Raw genomic sequence first — 14,902 nt, 5'->3', positions numbered from 1 at the left:
TCTTGTTTAGAAGGACGGCAGATTTGGCGAGTTGGTGTCCCATGGTGACAAGAAAATTCAAACAGCGGGAGGCAACTCCTCTTCCTGGTCCTGTTGTCTAGCGCTGTTTGAATTTTCTTCTTGTTTAGGTAAAAATAAAAGTTTTAACAACAGACTACTTTCTTGCCGTAGAGGAGTTTTGTGTGGCAGTCCTTCCTGAATGTGGGTGGAGCACGGACTTAAGTTGTGTCCCACTCTAGTAAGAAGTGCAGCATAAACAAGGCTCGACATACGAAGTCAAGGAACCAGCACACGCACAGTCAAGGGAGATAAACCAGAAGGATCTAGATTTGTCTAGGTTTGTCAAGTTTCTTCACTGGCACAACTAATGGTTTACCTACACAAGATTGATATGTAAAACCTGGATAATATCACGTGGGGGTTGATCCTTGTGTGGTGCTAAAATGTTTTTTTTTTGCTGAAACTGAAAATGGAGCCTTATAGTCACTACAGTGGTCAACTGGGTGCAATTATTTGGACCCTGATAGCGATTCCTTCTGGCACACATTGTGGGATCGTCATCACCCGAGTGACGGTGTGCTAATTAGGTGGCATTTCGCCCACATATCGTGGGTTCGGGGCAGAGCAAACTGAGGGCACTGTCAGCGTTTGGTACACGCCTGCGCTCTTGCTCTTAGCTCTTAAGGAAGGAAGGCGCAGTTATTCGAAAGCACAAGTGTTTATTACACAGAAAGCTGCATTACATAACACTGCACTAATCCCCAGACCTCGGTACAACCCATAGCCCCACCGCAGCACCCGAAAGCAGGCTCACGGAGCCGTGTGCTCAAAGCAAAGACTACATATGCGCATGGCAGCACAGCTAAGGGCGATCACACGCCGTGCGGCCAACCAAAGGGTTAAATCGCGTGCAGCTCAACACGAGGGAGGATGGGGTATACGCGGAGCACATCTTGACAACGCATGTTGCACATCGATGGCTCATTGCGCGTCATCACTGGCAATGGCCCGGCGATGACGGAGAACCAGCCAAATCAGGCCCCCCGAATCCGGAGTGCGTCAGCGCCGCACAGGGGCGCACAGGCGGGCTACACAACTCCGGAGGTTCGGGCCTGGACTCGAGCATACCTACTAGATGCGCACGTTAAAGCACCCGCGCTCTTGGGCCCCCGGCTGTCGCGAATCGGTGTGCCGCATCTCCAACTGCTGAAGGGGAACGCTTTCGCGTGCAGGTTCGAAGAGGAAACCAGAAGAATCAAACAAAACAAAACGAAGCCGTGTTTACACTTTAAAGGAAAGGAGTCAATAAAAGAAACGGAAACACCCAGGAAAACACACGTGCAACACTAGGGATAAAAAGGAGAGAGTTCACCGGATACAAAGCGTCCCAGGTGGAGCGGGAATGCCTTGCAGGCAGCACAGACGCAGCTTGTCACATCGCTGGCATTGCATCCAGGGTGGTAGAGCGCCAGGAGATGAGGAACGAAGATGGAACTCCTGTCAGCCGCCCCCAAGAACTGCAGCAGGAGAACTGTAGCCAGGTCCTGTCATCCCAGGAAGCCTTGGCAGCATTCATTATTACAGCGCAACGACAGTACAAAACAAGAGGGGGACACTACAGCGCTGACTGTCAACTAAATTTTATTCAAGACCAGTAGGGTTCTTATACCACCTGGCAATCAGAACAGGAAATAACATACAAGAATAGCTACAGGCATGCGCAAGGGTACAAGAACGGCGGTTAGCCGGCACGTGTCAGATTTCACATTCTAGATATTCGATCTCCTTCTGGGACAATGTCACTGATGGTGCGCTTATGCAGTCGTCCTGCAATCTTAAAATCATACAAGCTTCTATTATCTCTCTTGTTAATGCATCTCGGTGTCTCCCTATGACATTGCATTGCCTGTACATAGGTTCACATTTATCGTCGCTGTCATCTTCTGCGCTGCAGTACCTGCAATGTTTGACTACGTGGCCTGAGGTAGCAGCACATGCGACATTGTCACTGTGCTCTTTTAGCCTTTTGTTGAGATAGCGGTCAGTCTGCCCGATGTACTTTTTCCCACAGGACATGGCCAGTGAATACACCACACCTTCTTGACACGGGACAAAACGATCACCGTGTTTAACTTTAGACCTGCGCAGTTCGTTAGTCGTGCAGTTAACTTTTCTGCACGACCCGGAAAGTTTTTCCGGTGCTGAAAATACTACATCAACCCCTGCCCTACTTCCAATTTTCCGGAGGTTGTGCGACACCTGATGGAGGTAAGGCAAGACAACAACCTTTCTTCTTTCCCTTTGCTTAACCGGTTCGCCAGTGCAGCGAGGTCTCAGGTTCTTCAGCTGCTTTTCTGCCACTGACACTGTGACATCGGACAGATAACCAGCCATCGTAAGGCGATCAACTTGTTTTGTCCCATACTATGCTGGCAACACTTCTTTAAAACATTATTAAAAACAGAATGAATAATGGCCCTTTTTACAAGTTTTGAATGAGCTGATGCGTATGGCAGGATGGGTTTTTTTGCTCGAGGCTCGCACGACCAACACACATGGGACGGAGTGAAATGAAGGGCGAGATCTAAGAACCTGATAGAGTCATTAAAGGTGCACTGAAGAGGAATCTGAACTTGTCTTTTTGCCGCGGGAACTCGATCTACACGTTCTGAGCTTTCTTAGAAGCTTCGATTTATTGCCCTGTGTGGCCGATTTCCCTAATTAAATCGAATTAAGGTTCGGCTCCCGCCTTTGTTTTTTTAATTCTCCCTCGTACAGTGGGCGGAGCCGACCAACGTGTGGAGTGCCTTTCACCCAGTCCCGTCGCGGCTTGCCGCTCCGCCATCGGCGGAGTAATACGTAGTAGTCCGTAGTAGAGCACTGCACGGGCCTCAATCTCAGGCCCGAGCCCGGCCCAGGCCCGCTAAATTATCGCTTTAGCGAGCCCGGCTTGGCCCGTGAATCCCGGAGTGAAACCCAGCCCGGGTCCGGCCCGTCCCGTTTCACAGTAACGCTTGAGGTATTCTGCTCCCTCTGTGCAAGTGCGCTGCTACTACACCGATAAGGAACTGGCCGACAAAGGTTCTGAAACTGCAGTTTGGCTCCCAGAAAGTTGGTTCTTTTTAACCCAGAAGGAAGTGATAGTGCTTGCCAGGCCCCTCTTTTGAAGAGTGATCTCGTGTAGGTGGGCAAATTTAAACTCGGAAGTTCCGAGAGCCAAATAAAAAGGGCTGCATACGCGCGTAATAGACTACTTTGCATTCCCTCATGATTTTAATCAGTTATATTTTGCCGCCCGCGAAGTATAAACATTAAAGCTGCTTAGCAAGCAGTGGGATGACATTTTTTAGTGAACGCGATCTCACAGGTTAAACTCATAGCCGAACTGGTCGCCTTTCAGCAGAAACAAACAGAAAAAGGCTTGAGTATTTCATGGTGTGTGTTTGATGACTATAAGCACCCTAGAGTAATATGTTCTTCCCGAATGCATTTCTAATAGTGTACAGGTATGTTTTAAGATGACGAACAATCAATGGCCAATTAAGACCGGTTGAATTTTACTCGTACTGGTGGAGCAGAAGATAACGCGAAAACCACATGATAACTTACAGCGCAAAACACTTATCATGACAACCAGGCTGAAGAAGCGAGGAGAGATAGATGTGGTTATGAGACGAGATTTGTAAACTCTTGCGAGCTTTTGTGGCTATTTCATTTACGAGACATTCCGGTCAGCAGATCGAAAAGAAAACCAAGCGCACTTTAGTTCATGAATTTTCTCACATCAGGAAAATATAGCTATAAAATAGAAGCTATGTTTTGGGCGCTTAAGGGCCCAAGGGGAGTCAGGCTGTGAGAGACACCGAAGCAGAGGGCTCCGGATCCTGTCGACCACCTGGGTTTCTTCAACGAGCAATGATACTACAAAGTACATGTCTGTCATGCTTGCCGTCTGAACAGAAATGCGGCCGCCGAGGCTAGGAGCAAACCCTGGTTCCCCGGCTCAGTAATCATGCGCCTTGACCACTAAGCCACCGCGGCGTGGAAATAAGGAAATAAATAAGTCAACGAATAAAGCTTAGGTTTTTCTCAGCGCGTACTATAACTTGTAGCTCATCCGTGTCGCTGCTCCAATACCGCAGTTGTGTACTTCACTCTGCAACAGTGAATGAAAAGTCGGACGCCAGCCGTTCCTGTATGGACCCAAGCCCGGCTCGGTCCGCAGCTTCAGGCCCAGGCCCGGCCCAGGCCCGGCAAAACAAATCATGTCCCGGCCCGAGCCCGTGCAGTGCACTAGTCCGTAGTAGCAAATAGTCCGCGCGTATTTTTATTTCTGTGGGCTTATTTTGCGGCTATATTATCTGCGAATGAAATTATTATTCATTATTATTATTCATGGAATAATTATTATTATTATTCATTAATATTATACATTATTATTCATGGAAACCTAAAAACAAAATAAAGCGAAAGTAAAGCCTCCATGGAGCTGGCTGAAAGGCATTCACGCGTTGGTCGACTCCGCCCACCATACGGGGAGAATTCAAAAAATAAAGGCGGGAGCCAGGCGTTAATTTGATTTAATTAGGGAAATCGGCCACACAGGGCAATAAGTCGCAGTTTCTAAGAATGCTAGGAACGTGTAGATCAACCTGTAGATCAACCTGAGCTTGTATATGCCACAAATGGGCTATGCCTCTTGCGATGTTAAGCCTTTGGTCTAAGAGGAACTGTGTTTTTCTTTCCATGATGCCTTCGACGTAGCGGTGTGTGAAGAGTGGTTTTTTGGTTCGAAGTGAGTACAGTAAAAGCTTGTAAATTCGAACTTCAAGGAACCGGGAAAAAGTTTGAATTATTCGAATTATCGAACGGCCACGAAAAAACTGACAAGAACCACTCATTGGGTCACTCCGAGTGACAGTTGGGGGGCGTTGTTTCGGCGAGAGGCTCCGGGCGGAAAATGAATGAGATCGCCATCGACTTGGGCAGCAAAAAATGTGCGCAGAGTTTGGCTCCTGGGTGCCTCGGCCTTTGCCGGTGTGATGTGCACAAAACACTGCCGACGGATTTTTGGAACACGGTGTGTCGGCAGCGGTGCGTCGGACAGCGGAGCCCCGTGGTGCGTGCCAGCCCCGCGTTGTGCGTGCGCGAATGGTGTGCGCGAGGCAGGTACGAGGAGCGGAGGGCTGATGTGTCAGCAAACCGAGGTGCAGAGGAAGACACCGCACCACAAGTCTGGACATTCAAGCGTGGAAGTGGCAGCCGTCAGACTTCGGGTCTGTGCTGAGGTGGGCTTCCCTTGAATCAACGACGCAGGCCTACTGCGTCCCTTTCGAGGTCGGAAGAGGCAGCAGAAGGATTGAAGGTCCTTGCTGCTAAGGTACAACATTTTGGGCGAGTTGGTTACCTACATTCATTACTACAGCGCAACAATGGCACAAAACAAGAGGGGGACACTACAGCGCTGACTGTCAACTAAATTTTATTCGAGACCAGTAGGGTTCTTATACCACCTGGCAATCAGAACAGGAAAAAACATACAAGAATAGCTACAGGCATGCGCAAGGGTACAAGAACGGCGGTTAGCCGGCACGTGTCAGATTTCACATTCTAGATATTCGATCTCCTTCTGGGACAATGTCACTGATGGTGCGCTTATGCAGTCGTCCTGCAATCTTAAAATCATACAAGCTTCTATTATCTCTCTTGTTAAGGCATCTCGGTGTCTCCCTATGACACTGCATTGCCTGTACATAGGTTCACATTTATCGTCGCTGCCATCTCCTGCGCTGCAGTCCCTGCAATGTTTGGCTACGTGGCCTGAGGTAGCAGCACGTGCGACATTGTCACTGTGCTCTTATAGCCTTTTGTTGAGACAGCGGCCAGTCTGCCCGATGTACTTTTTCCCACAGGACATGGCCAGTGAATACACCACACCTTCTTGACACGGGACAAAACGATCACCGTGTTTAACTTTAGACCTGCGGAGTTCGTTAATCGCGCAGTTAACTTTTCTGCACGACCCGGAAAGTTTTTCCGGGGCTGAAAATACTACATCAACCCCTGCCCTACTCCCAATTTTCCGGAGGTTGTGCGACACCTGATGGAGGTAAGGCAAAACAACAACCTTTCTTCTTCCCCTCTGCCTAACCGGTTCGCCAGTGCAGCGAGGTCTCAGGTTTTTCAGCTGCTTTTCTGCCACTGACACTGTGACATCGGACGGATAACCAGCCATCGTAAGGCGATCAACTTGTTTTGTCCCATACTATGCTGGCAACACTTCTTTAAAACATTATTAAAAACAGAATGAATAATGGCCCTTTTTACAAGTTTTGAATGAGCTGATGCGTATGGCAGGATGGGTTTTTTTGCTCGAGGCTCGCACGACCAACACACATGGGACGGAGTGAAATGAAGGGCGAGATCTAAGAACCTGATAGAGTCATTCAGTGGGGTTTCATGTGTTAAAACCAGTGGTTCAAGACACTCTGTGAACACTGAATGGATCTTTAGGAACTGCTGCTCAAAACTGAGGTTGTCGTTCTGTACCAACACAAAGTAATCGTCAACAAATCTAAAAATGCAGCACACACTGAACCCTTCCAAACGATCTGGCAGTGTTTTGCCACGCAAGGCCAGAAATATATCGCTAATAATCGGGGCTAGGCACGAACCAATACATATCCCCTCTTTCTGAATGTACATATCCCCATTCCATTCTGCAAAAGTCCAACTAAGATAAAATGGTAACAATTCTAGGAAGGCATCGGCGGAAATTCCACACTCGTTTTGGAAGGCTATAACACCATGCTTTTCGATGTGGTTATTCACAGCTGACAAGATTTCCGCCTGGGGAATTGTGTAATACAAGTCTTTAACGTCGACTGAAAATCCCTGCAGTTTTTTATCGTGATCCCATTCTTTTACGAAGGTGATTACTTCGTCAGAATTTTTTATTTTTTTATTTTAAAAGGGTCATCGATAGTTAAAACGTTGAGTTTCTGTTGCAAGTGTCTTGCGACATGCTTCTGCCATGTCCCTGCTTCTGAAACTATTGCACGAAACGGCCAGTTGGGTTTATGGGTCTGTGCAGAGAAAAAAATTTCAAGGTTGCTCTTGTGGCAGTTCTCAATCATACTCGACAACTTGTTTAAATTCAACTTGTTAGTTAGCTTTTTTGCTTGACTCTTAATTTTCGACATTTTTACATCATCACACTTGTCAAACACTGCAAGGATGCTGTCTATAGCTTTCGACATGTACACATCTCTAGTTAAAACAGCAAAACCTCCATCCTTGTCTGCAGGAAGAAGAGACAGCGAGTTATCTTTCAGCCAATTAACTGTTTTAAGCAAGGGGAGCTTCCTGCCTGCCTGTCTGTACTTTGCTAAAACGTCGACACCTTCAGAGATGCAACGGTCTGCTTCGGTCTTCTCCGCGCGTCGGGACACTTGTTTCACCATAGCCCAGAGCTCCGGTCTCGATGCTTTTGGCTCGACCGCAAACTTGGGCCCCCGGCCAAGGACTTGCCTGGTGTTGCCGGGAAGGGAGATGCCCTCCGTGACGTGGATCTGTTGTCCGGTAACTGGAGTCCTCTTAGGAAGAAGTGCACGAAGCGCTGGGAGCCGCATTATTGTATTATTCATTATTATTGTATTATTCCATAATACATTGTGTGCTGCATTTTTAGATTTGTTGGCGATTACTTTGTGTTGGTACAGAACGACAACCTCAGTTTTGAGCAGCAGTTCCTAAAGATCCATTCAGTGTTCACAGAGTGTCTTGAACCACCGGTTTTAACACATGAAACCCCACTTAAAGGTGCACTAAAGAGGATTCTGAACTTGTCTTTTTGCCGCGCGAACTTGATCTACACGTTCCTAGCATTCTTAGAAACTGCGACTTATTGCCCTGTGTGGCCGATTTCCCTAATTAAATCAAATTAACGCCTGGCTCCCGCCTTTATTTTTTGAATTCTCCCCGTATGGTGGGCGGAGTCGACCAACGCGTGAATGCCTTTCAGCCAGCTCCATGGAGGCTTTACTTTCGCTTTATTTTGTTTTTAGGTTTCCATGAATAATAATGTATAATAATAATGAATAATAATAATAATTATTCCATGAATAATAATAATGAATAATAATTTCATTCGCAGATAATATAGCCGCAAAATAAGCCCACAGAAATAAAAATACGCGCGGACTATTTGCTACTACGGACTAGTGCACTGCACGGGCTCGGGCCGGGACATGATTTGTTTTGCCGGGCCTGGGCCGGGCCTGGGCCTGAAGCTGCGGACCGAGCCGGGCTTGGGTCCATACAGGAACGGCTGGCGTCCGACTTTTCATTCACTGTTGCAGAGTGAAGTACACAACTGCGGTATTGGAGCAGCGACACGGATGAGCTACAAGTTATAGTACGCGCTGAGAAAAACCTAAGCTTTATTCGTTGACTTATTTATTTCCTTATTTCCACGCCGCGGTGGCTTAGTGGTCAAGGCGCATGATTACTGAGCCGGGGAACCAGGGTTTGCTCCTAGCCTCGGCGGCCGCATTTCTGTTCAGACGGCAAGCATGACAGACATGTACTTTGTAGTATCATTGCTCGTTGAAGAAACCCAGGTGGTCGACAGGATCCGGAGCCCTCTGCTTCGGTGTCTCTCACAGCCTGACTCCCCTTGGGCCCTTAAGCGCCCAAAACATAGCTTCTATTTTATAGCTATATTTTCCTGATGTGAGAAAATTCATGAACTAAAGTGCGCTTGGTTTTCTTTTCGATCTGCTGACCGGAATGTCTCGTAAATGAAATAGCCACAAAAGCTCGCAAGAGTTTACAAATCTCGTCTCATAACCACATCTATCTCTCCTCGCTTCTTCAGCCTGGTTGTCATGATAAGTGTTTTGCGCTGTAAGTTATCATGTGGTTTTCGCGTTATCTTCTGCTCCACCAGTACGAGTAAAATTCAACCGGTCTTAATTGGCCATTGATTGTTCGTCATCTTAAAACATACCTGTACACTATTAGAAATGCATTCGGGAAGAACATATTACTCTAGGGTGCTTATAGTCATCAAACACACACCATGAAATACTCAAGCCTTTTTCTGTTTGTTTCTGCTGAAAGGCGACCAGTTCGGCTATGAGTTTAACCTGTGAGATCGCGTTCACTAAAAAATGTCATCCCACTGCTTGCTAAGCAGCTTTAATGTTTATACTTCGCGGGCGGCAAAATATAACTGATTAAAATCATGAGGGAATGCAAAGTAGTCTATTACGCGCGTATGCAGCCCTTTTTATTTGGCTCTCGGAACTTCCGAGTTTAAATTTGCCCACCTACACGAGATCACTCTTCAAAAGAGGGGCCTGGCAAGCACTATCACTTCCTTCTGGGTTAAAAAGAACCAACTTTCTGGGAGCCAAACTGCAGTTTCAGAACCTTTGTCGGCCAGTTCCTTATCGGTGTAGTAGCAGCGCACTTGCACAGAGGGAGCAGAATACCTCAAGCGTTACTGTGAAACGGGACGGGCCGGACCCGGGCTGGGTTTCACTCCGGGATTCACGGGCCAAGCCGGGCTCGCTAAAGCGATAATTTAGCGGGCCTGGGCCGGGCTCGGGCCTGAGATTGAGGCCCGTGCAGTGCTCTACTACGGACTACTACGTATTACTCCGCCGATGGCGGAGCGGCAAGCCGCGACGGGACTGGGTGAAAGGCACTCCACACGTTGGTCGGCTCCGCCCACTGTACGAGGGAGAATTAAAAAAACAAAGGCGGGAGCCGAACCTTAATTCGATTTAATTAGGGAAATCGGCCACACAGGGCAATAAATCGAAGCTTCTAAGAAAGCTCAGAACGTGTAGATCGAGTTCCCGCGGCAAAAAGACAAGTTCAGATTCCTCTTCAGTGCACCTTTAATGACTCTATCAGGTTCTTAGATCTCGCCCTTCATTTCACTCCGTCCCATGTGTGTTGGTCGTGCGAGCCTCGAGCAAAAAAACCCATCCTGCCATACGCATCAGCTCATTCAAAACTTGTAAAAAGGGCCATTATTCATTCTGTTTTTAATAATGTTTTAAAGAAGTGTTGCCAGCATAGTATGGGACAAAACAAGTTGATCGCCTTACGATGGCTGGTTATCTGTCCGATGTCACAGTGTCAGTGGCAGAAAAGCAGCTGAAGAACCTGAGACCTCGCTGCACTGGCGAACCGGTTAAGCAAAGGGAAAGAAGAAAGGTTGTTGTCTTGCCTTACCTCCATCAGGTGTCGCACAACCTCCGGAAAATTGGAAGTAGGGCAGGGGTTGATGTAGTATTTTCAGCACCGGAAAAACTTTCCGGGTCGTGCAGAAAAGTTAACTGCACGACTAACGAACTGCGCAGGTCTAAAGTTAAACACGGTGATCGTTTTGTCCCGTGTCAAGAAGGTGTGGTGTATTCACTGGCCATGTCCTGTGGGAAAAAGTACATCGGGCAGACTGACCGCTATCTCAACAAAAGGCTAAAAGAGCACAGTGACAATGTCGCATGTGCTGCTACCTCAGGCCACGTAGTCAAACATTGCAGGTACTGCAGCGCAGAAGATGACAGCGACGATAAATGTGAACCTATGTACAGGCAATGCAATGTCATAGGGAGACACCGAGATGCATTAACAAGAGAGATAATAGAAGCTTGTATGATTTTAAGATTGCAGGACGACTGCATAAGCGCACCATCAGTGACATTGTCCCAGAAGGAGATCGAATATCTAGAATGTGAAATCTGACACGTGCCGGCTAACCGCCGTTCTTGTACCCTTGCGCATGCCTGTAGCTATTCTTGTATGTTTTTTCCTGTTCTGATTGCCAGGTGGTATAAGAACCCTACTGGTCTCGAATAAAATTTAGTTGACAGTCAGCGCTGTAGTGTCCCCCTCTTGTTTTGTGCCATTGTTGCGCTGTAGTAATGAATGTAGGTAACCAACTCGCCCAAAATGTTGTACCTTAGCAGCAAGGACCTTCAATCCTTCTGCTGCCTCTTCCGACCTCGAAAGGGACGCAGTAGGCCTGCGTCGTTGATTCAAGGGAAGCCCACCTCAGCACAGACCCGAAGTCTGACGGCTGCCACTTCCACGCTTGAATGTCCAGACTTGTGGTGCGGTGTCTTCCTCTGCACCTCGGTTTGCTGACACATCAGCCCTCCGCTCCTCGTACCTGCCTCGCGCACACCATTCGCACACGCACAACGCGGGGCTGGCACGCACCACGGGGCTCCGCTGTCCGACGCACCGCTGCCGACACACCGTGTTCCAAAAATCCGTCGGCAGTGTTTTGTGCACATCACACCGGCAAAGGCCGAGGCACCCAGGAGCCAAACTCTGCGCACATTTTTTGCTGCCCAAGTCGATGGCGATCTCATTCATTTTCCGCCCGGAGCCTCTCTCCGAAACAACGCCCCCCAACTGTCACTCGGAGTGACCCAATGAGTGGTTCTTGTCAGTTTTTTCGTGGCCGTTCGATAATTCGAATAATTCAAACTTTTTCCCGGTTCCTTGAAGTTCGAATTTACAAGCTTTTACTGTACTCACTTTGAACCAAAAAACCACTCTTCACACACCGCTACGTCGAAGGCATCATGGAAAGAAAAACGCAGTTCCTCTTAGACCAAAGGCTTAACATCGCAAGAGGCATAGCCCATTTGTGGCATATACAAGCTCAGGTTCTGGTAATGAACTTCAGCAAAGAATACCGATGCCTGAACAAAGGCACGACGTTGCTTTCCTGGACGAACCGGGAGACATTCGAGATTTCTTCACCCTCTCCAACTGATCGACAGAGGGCTCGGCTAACCAAGATAGCACGTCCACCTTCGACATGAACCCAGCACTGCCTCGGACCAGACAACACCACATCCAAGGGTCTTCTTCAAAGTTGCAGCATGTGCTTTTCGTCGTCATCAGAGGTCTGAGAAGCACCAATTACCAAACACCACATTGTAACCGATGAATATGCCCGAACTATCCAGAGACTAAAGCCTATACTGTGTATCGCCGTGAGAACACCAAGCCATTCGGCACCAAATGGAAGAAATGCTTTGCGACAACGTCATCTAGCTACCGAAGAGCTTCTCAGTGGCACCGGTTGTCCTGGTAAGAATGAAAGATGGCACACTTTAATTCTCGGTAGATTACCATCGCTTGAATAACAGAGTGAAGAAGGATGTCGACCTCCTCGCCCGCATTGGCGACACACTTGACTGGGTCTGCAATGCCAAGTACTTCTCTTCGATGGACCTCGAGAGTGGCTACTGGCAAAATTAAGTCAATGAAAGAGATAGAGGACCGCATTCATCACGCCAGATGACCTTTTCGAGTTCAAGGTGGTGCCACTGGGTTCCACTGGGTAATGGATGCAGTACTGGCAGGTCTGGAATGGCAGATATGTGTCGTATACTGAGATGATGTCGTCTTCACCTCAAACTTTGGTAAGCATGTGAAACAGCTTCGAACAGTGTTGGAAGCAATCAAGTCGTGCGCGCTAACCTTGAAAACAGAGAAGTGCCACTTTTCCTATGAGGAGCTGCTCTTTCTGGAGCGCATTGTAAGTAGGGATGGAGTACACCCAGGCTGCAGAAAACAGCTGCTATCACACAGTTTGTGCAGCCAGTTGGCAAGAAAGCTTTGTGCAGATTCCTCAGACTGTGCATGCGTTACTAACAATTCGCCAAGAATTTTCTGTGCACTTGTGTGTGTCCCTGTGTCTTTCTTCGTGGTTCGTCCTTTGATTGCGCATCCTTTACCTTCACAACATCATGTACCAACTAGGCCCTACCCAAGTTTTGTTGAAGTTTCTGTGCACTGCCAAACCTCTGACAAAGGCAGATGTGCCATTTAAGTAGAAGGCGCAGCAAACCAGAAGCCCTCAAGGAAGTTCAGCATTGTTTACAGTCCCACCAATCCTTGTGCACTTTGATGAAAATGCTGAGACTGAAGTTCATACCGACAAAAGCAGCATGGGCCTAGACGCTGTCCTCATTCAGAACACCTACGGACTGGAGAAAGTTATCGCATACGCTAGTCGTTCCCTGTCCAAGGCCAAGACTAACTATTCGACAGCTGAGAAGGAGTGCCTTGCCATCATCTGGGCTCCATCGAAATTCCTCCCCTACCGGTACAGACGACCATTGAACGTGGTCAGTGATACCACGCACTGTGCCGGCTTGCCAGTTGCAGTACCCTTCTGGCTGCCTCACTTGGTGGAGTCTGCACCACCAGGAGTTCGACATCACCGTCATGTACAAACATACCGATGCTTTCTTTCAGGCCGGTAAGCACAAGTGACTTCGCACTGCAGCAACACTCAGACCCCAACCTACAGCATGTCATCCAGCACCTGAAAGGCAAGGCTTCTTCGCCCCCTGTGGTGTGTCCTCTTTCTGTCTACAATATGACATTGTTGTGAAGAACTTTGACCCCAACAAGACCACATACTTTTTCATCATTCCCAACAGCTTACGAGAAGAAATTCTGCGCGCTTCCCATGATGAACCAGCTACTGAGCACCTCTGGTTTACCCGCACCCTCTGCCACATTCAAGGTAAACACTACTAGCCACTGCTGTCCGCAGACATTGCTCAGTTCATAAAAACCTTGCCAGAGATGAAAGGCTCTGCCGACCGAGCCAGCAGCACATTTAAAGTCAATTTCACCAACGACAAGGTCATTCCAGCAGATCAGTTTGGACCTCCTCAGTCGACATGCGGAAGCAAATGGGTGCTGCCGAATATTTGACCCGCTGCACCAAAGGAAAAGCCCTACCCAGCAGTCACCAAATTTTTCTTGGAATGCGTCCTGCTGTGACGTGGTGCCCCTGAAGTGCTCGTCACAGGAACATTCTGCGGTACAGGCAGACAAGCCACCAGAGTACAACTGCGTACCGTCTCTCCCAGCCATCACCAAGGAGGACAGCCTCAGTGCTGCCACCTATCTCCAGTGGGCAGAACCCCGATGGCTTGGGTGCAGAGTACAGGCCAGGTGATAGAGTCTGGCTGCGGACAGCAGTCCATCATCAAGGACTTGTTGAAAAACTGGTGTGGCACTGTTATTTGAGAAAATTACAAGTATTTCCACAAATAGGTGAACAAGGCTATGAAGTCACTAGCGATGAAGCGACGGCATCACAGTGGCGCCAAGTGTGCCCCGAGGTTGTCATGTTGTGTGCCTTTGATTTTTTTTCTTCCTTTCTTGTCATTGTAAAGCATCGGGACGGTTTGACTGTTTGTTTGTTCATGCGGAAAGTGGCTTTATCACTTTGTTTTGTGACACAAGTTGCGACCAAGTTAATTTCATATGATTGCAGCCACATGCAGCTGTTTCTGCCTTGTTCAAGACTGTTGTGGTTTTTTGTCATGCTTTATCTCAAAAGTTCTTTGCCAGCTTTGAATTGAACATGGCCCAGAGCAGGGGTGATTCTGTCCCTCGAAGACCATTGAGCATGCTCGTTGCTATGACAGTCGCCAATTTGTTCAGGTGTTTGTAGGCGCAAGTGACCCCAAGAAAGAGTCCATTTAGGAACGACTTCAGTTGGCTTGCCCATTGATCACGGCGTGGACCCTGCCACTAGACAATATCTAGACAGCTCGTGGAACTAGTGCTTTATCTTGCTTAACTGTGAATGCGGTGCTTCCTTGACTTTGTATCTTGTGTCTGGTTACTGTGCACTTCTTACTCATTGAACCGTTTGTTCTGCATTATTTTTTCCTTTCGTTTGCTTACTGGCTTTTTTTTTGGGGGGTATTTTTAATGAGGTGGGTTTTATATTCAGGGTTTTTCCAGTAAAGGTTTAGTCGCAAAATAACACTTGTGTCAGGTCATACTTGTTCCTGTAGCCCTGGTCGTTCGCGCTACTTTCATTATGACCTGGCCCTGT

At 47.9% G+C, this 14,902-nt stretch overlaps 1 protein-coding gene across 7 annotated transcripts in view; it reads left to right on the top strand.

The window, feature by feature from the left end:
* LOC149325603 (general transcription factor 3C polypeptide 3-like) overlaps positions 1-14,902 on the top strand; it is a 135,508-nt gene that overhangs the window by 66,287 nt on the left and 54,319 nt on the right. The gene's annotated exons all lie outside the window — the stretch shown is intronic.

The sequence above is a fragment of the Amblyomma mixtum genome, chromosome 10, assembly GCF_055824585.1.
Source record: "Amblyomma mixtum isolate Tamu chromosome 10, ASM5582458v1, whole genome shotgun sequence".
Taxonomy (NCBI): Eukaryota; Metazoa; Arthropoda; class Arachnida; order Ixodida; family Ixodidae; genus Amblyomma; species Amblyomma mixtum.
Note: the sequence above shows the minus strand (reverse complement) of the source record. Positions and strands in the feature narration are given on the sequence as shown.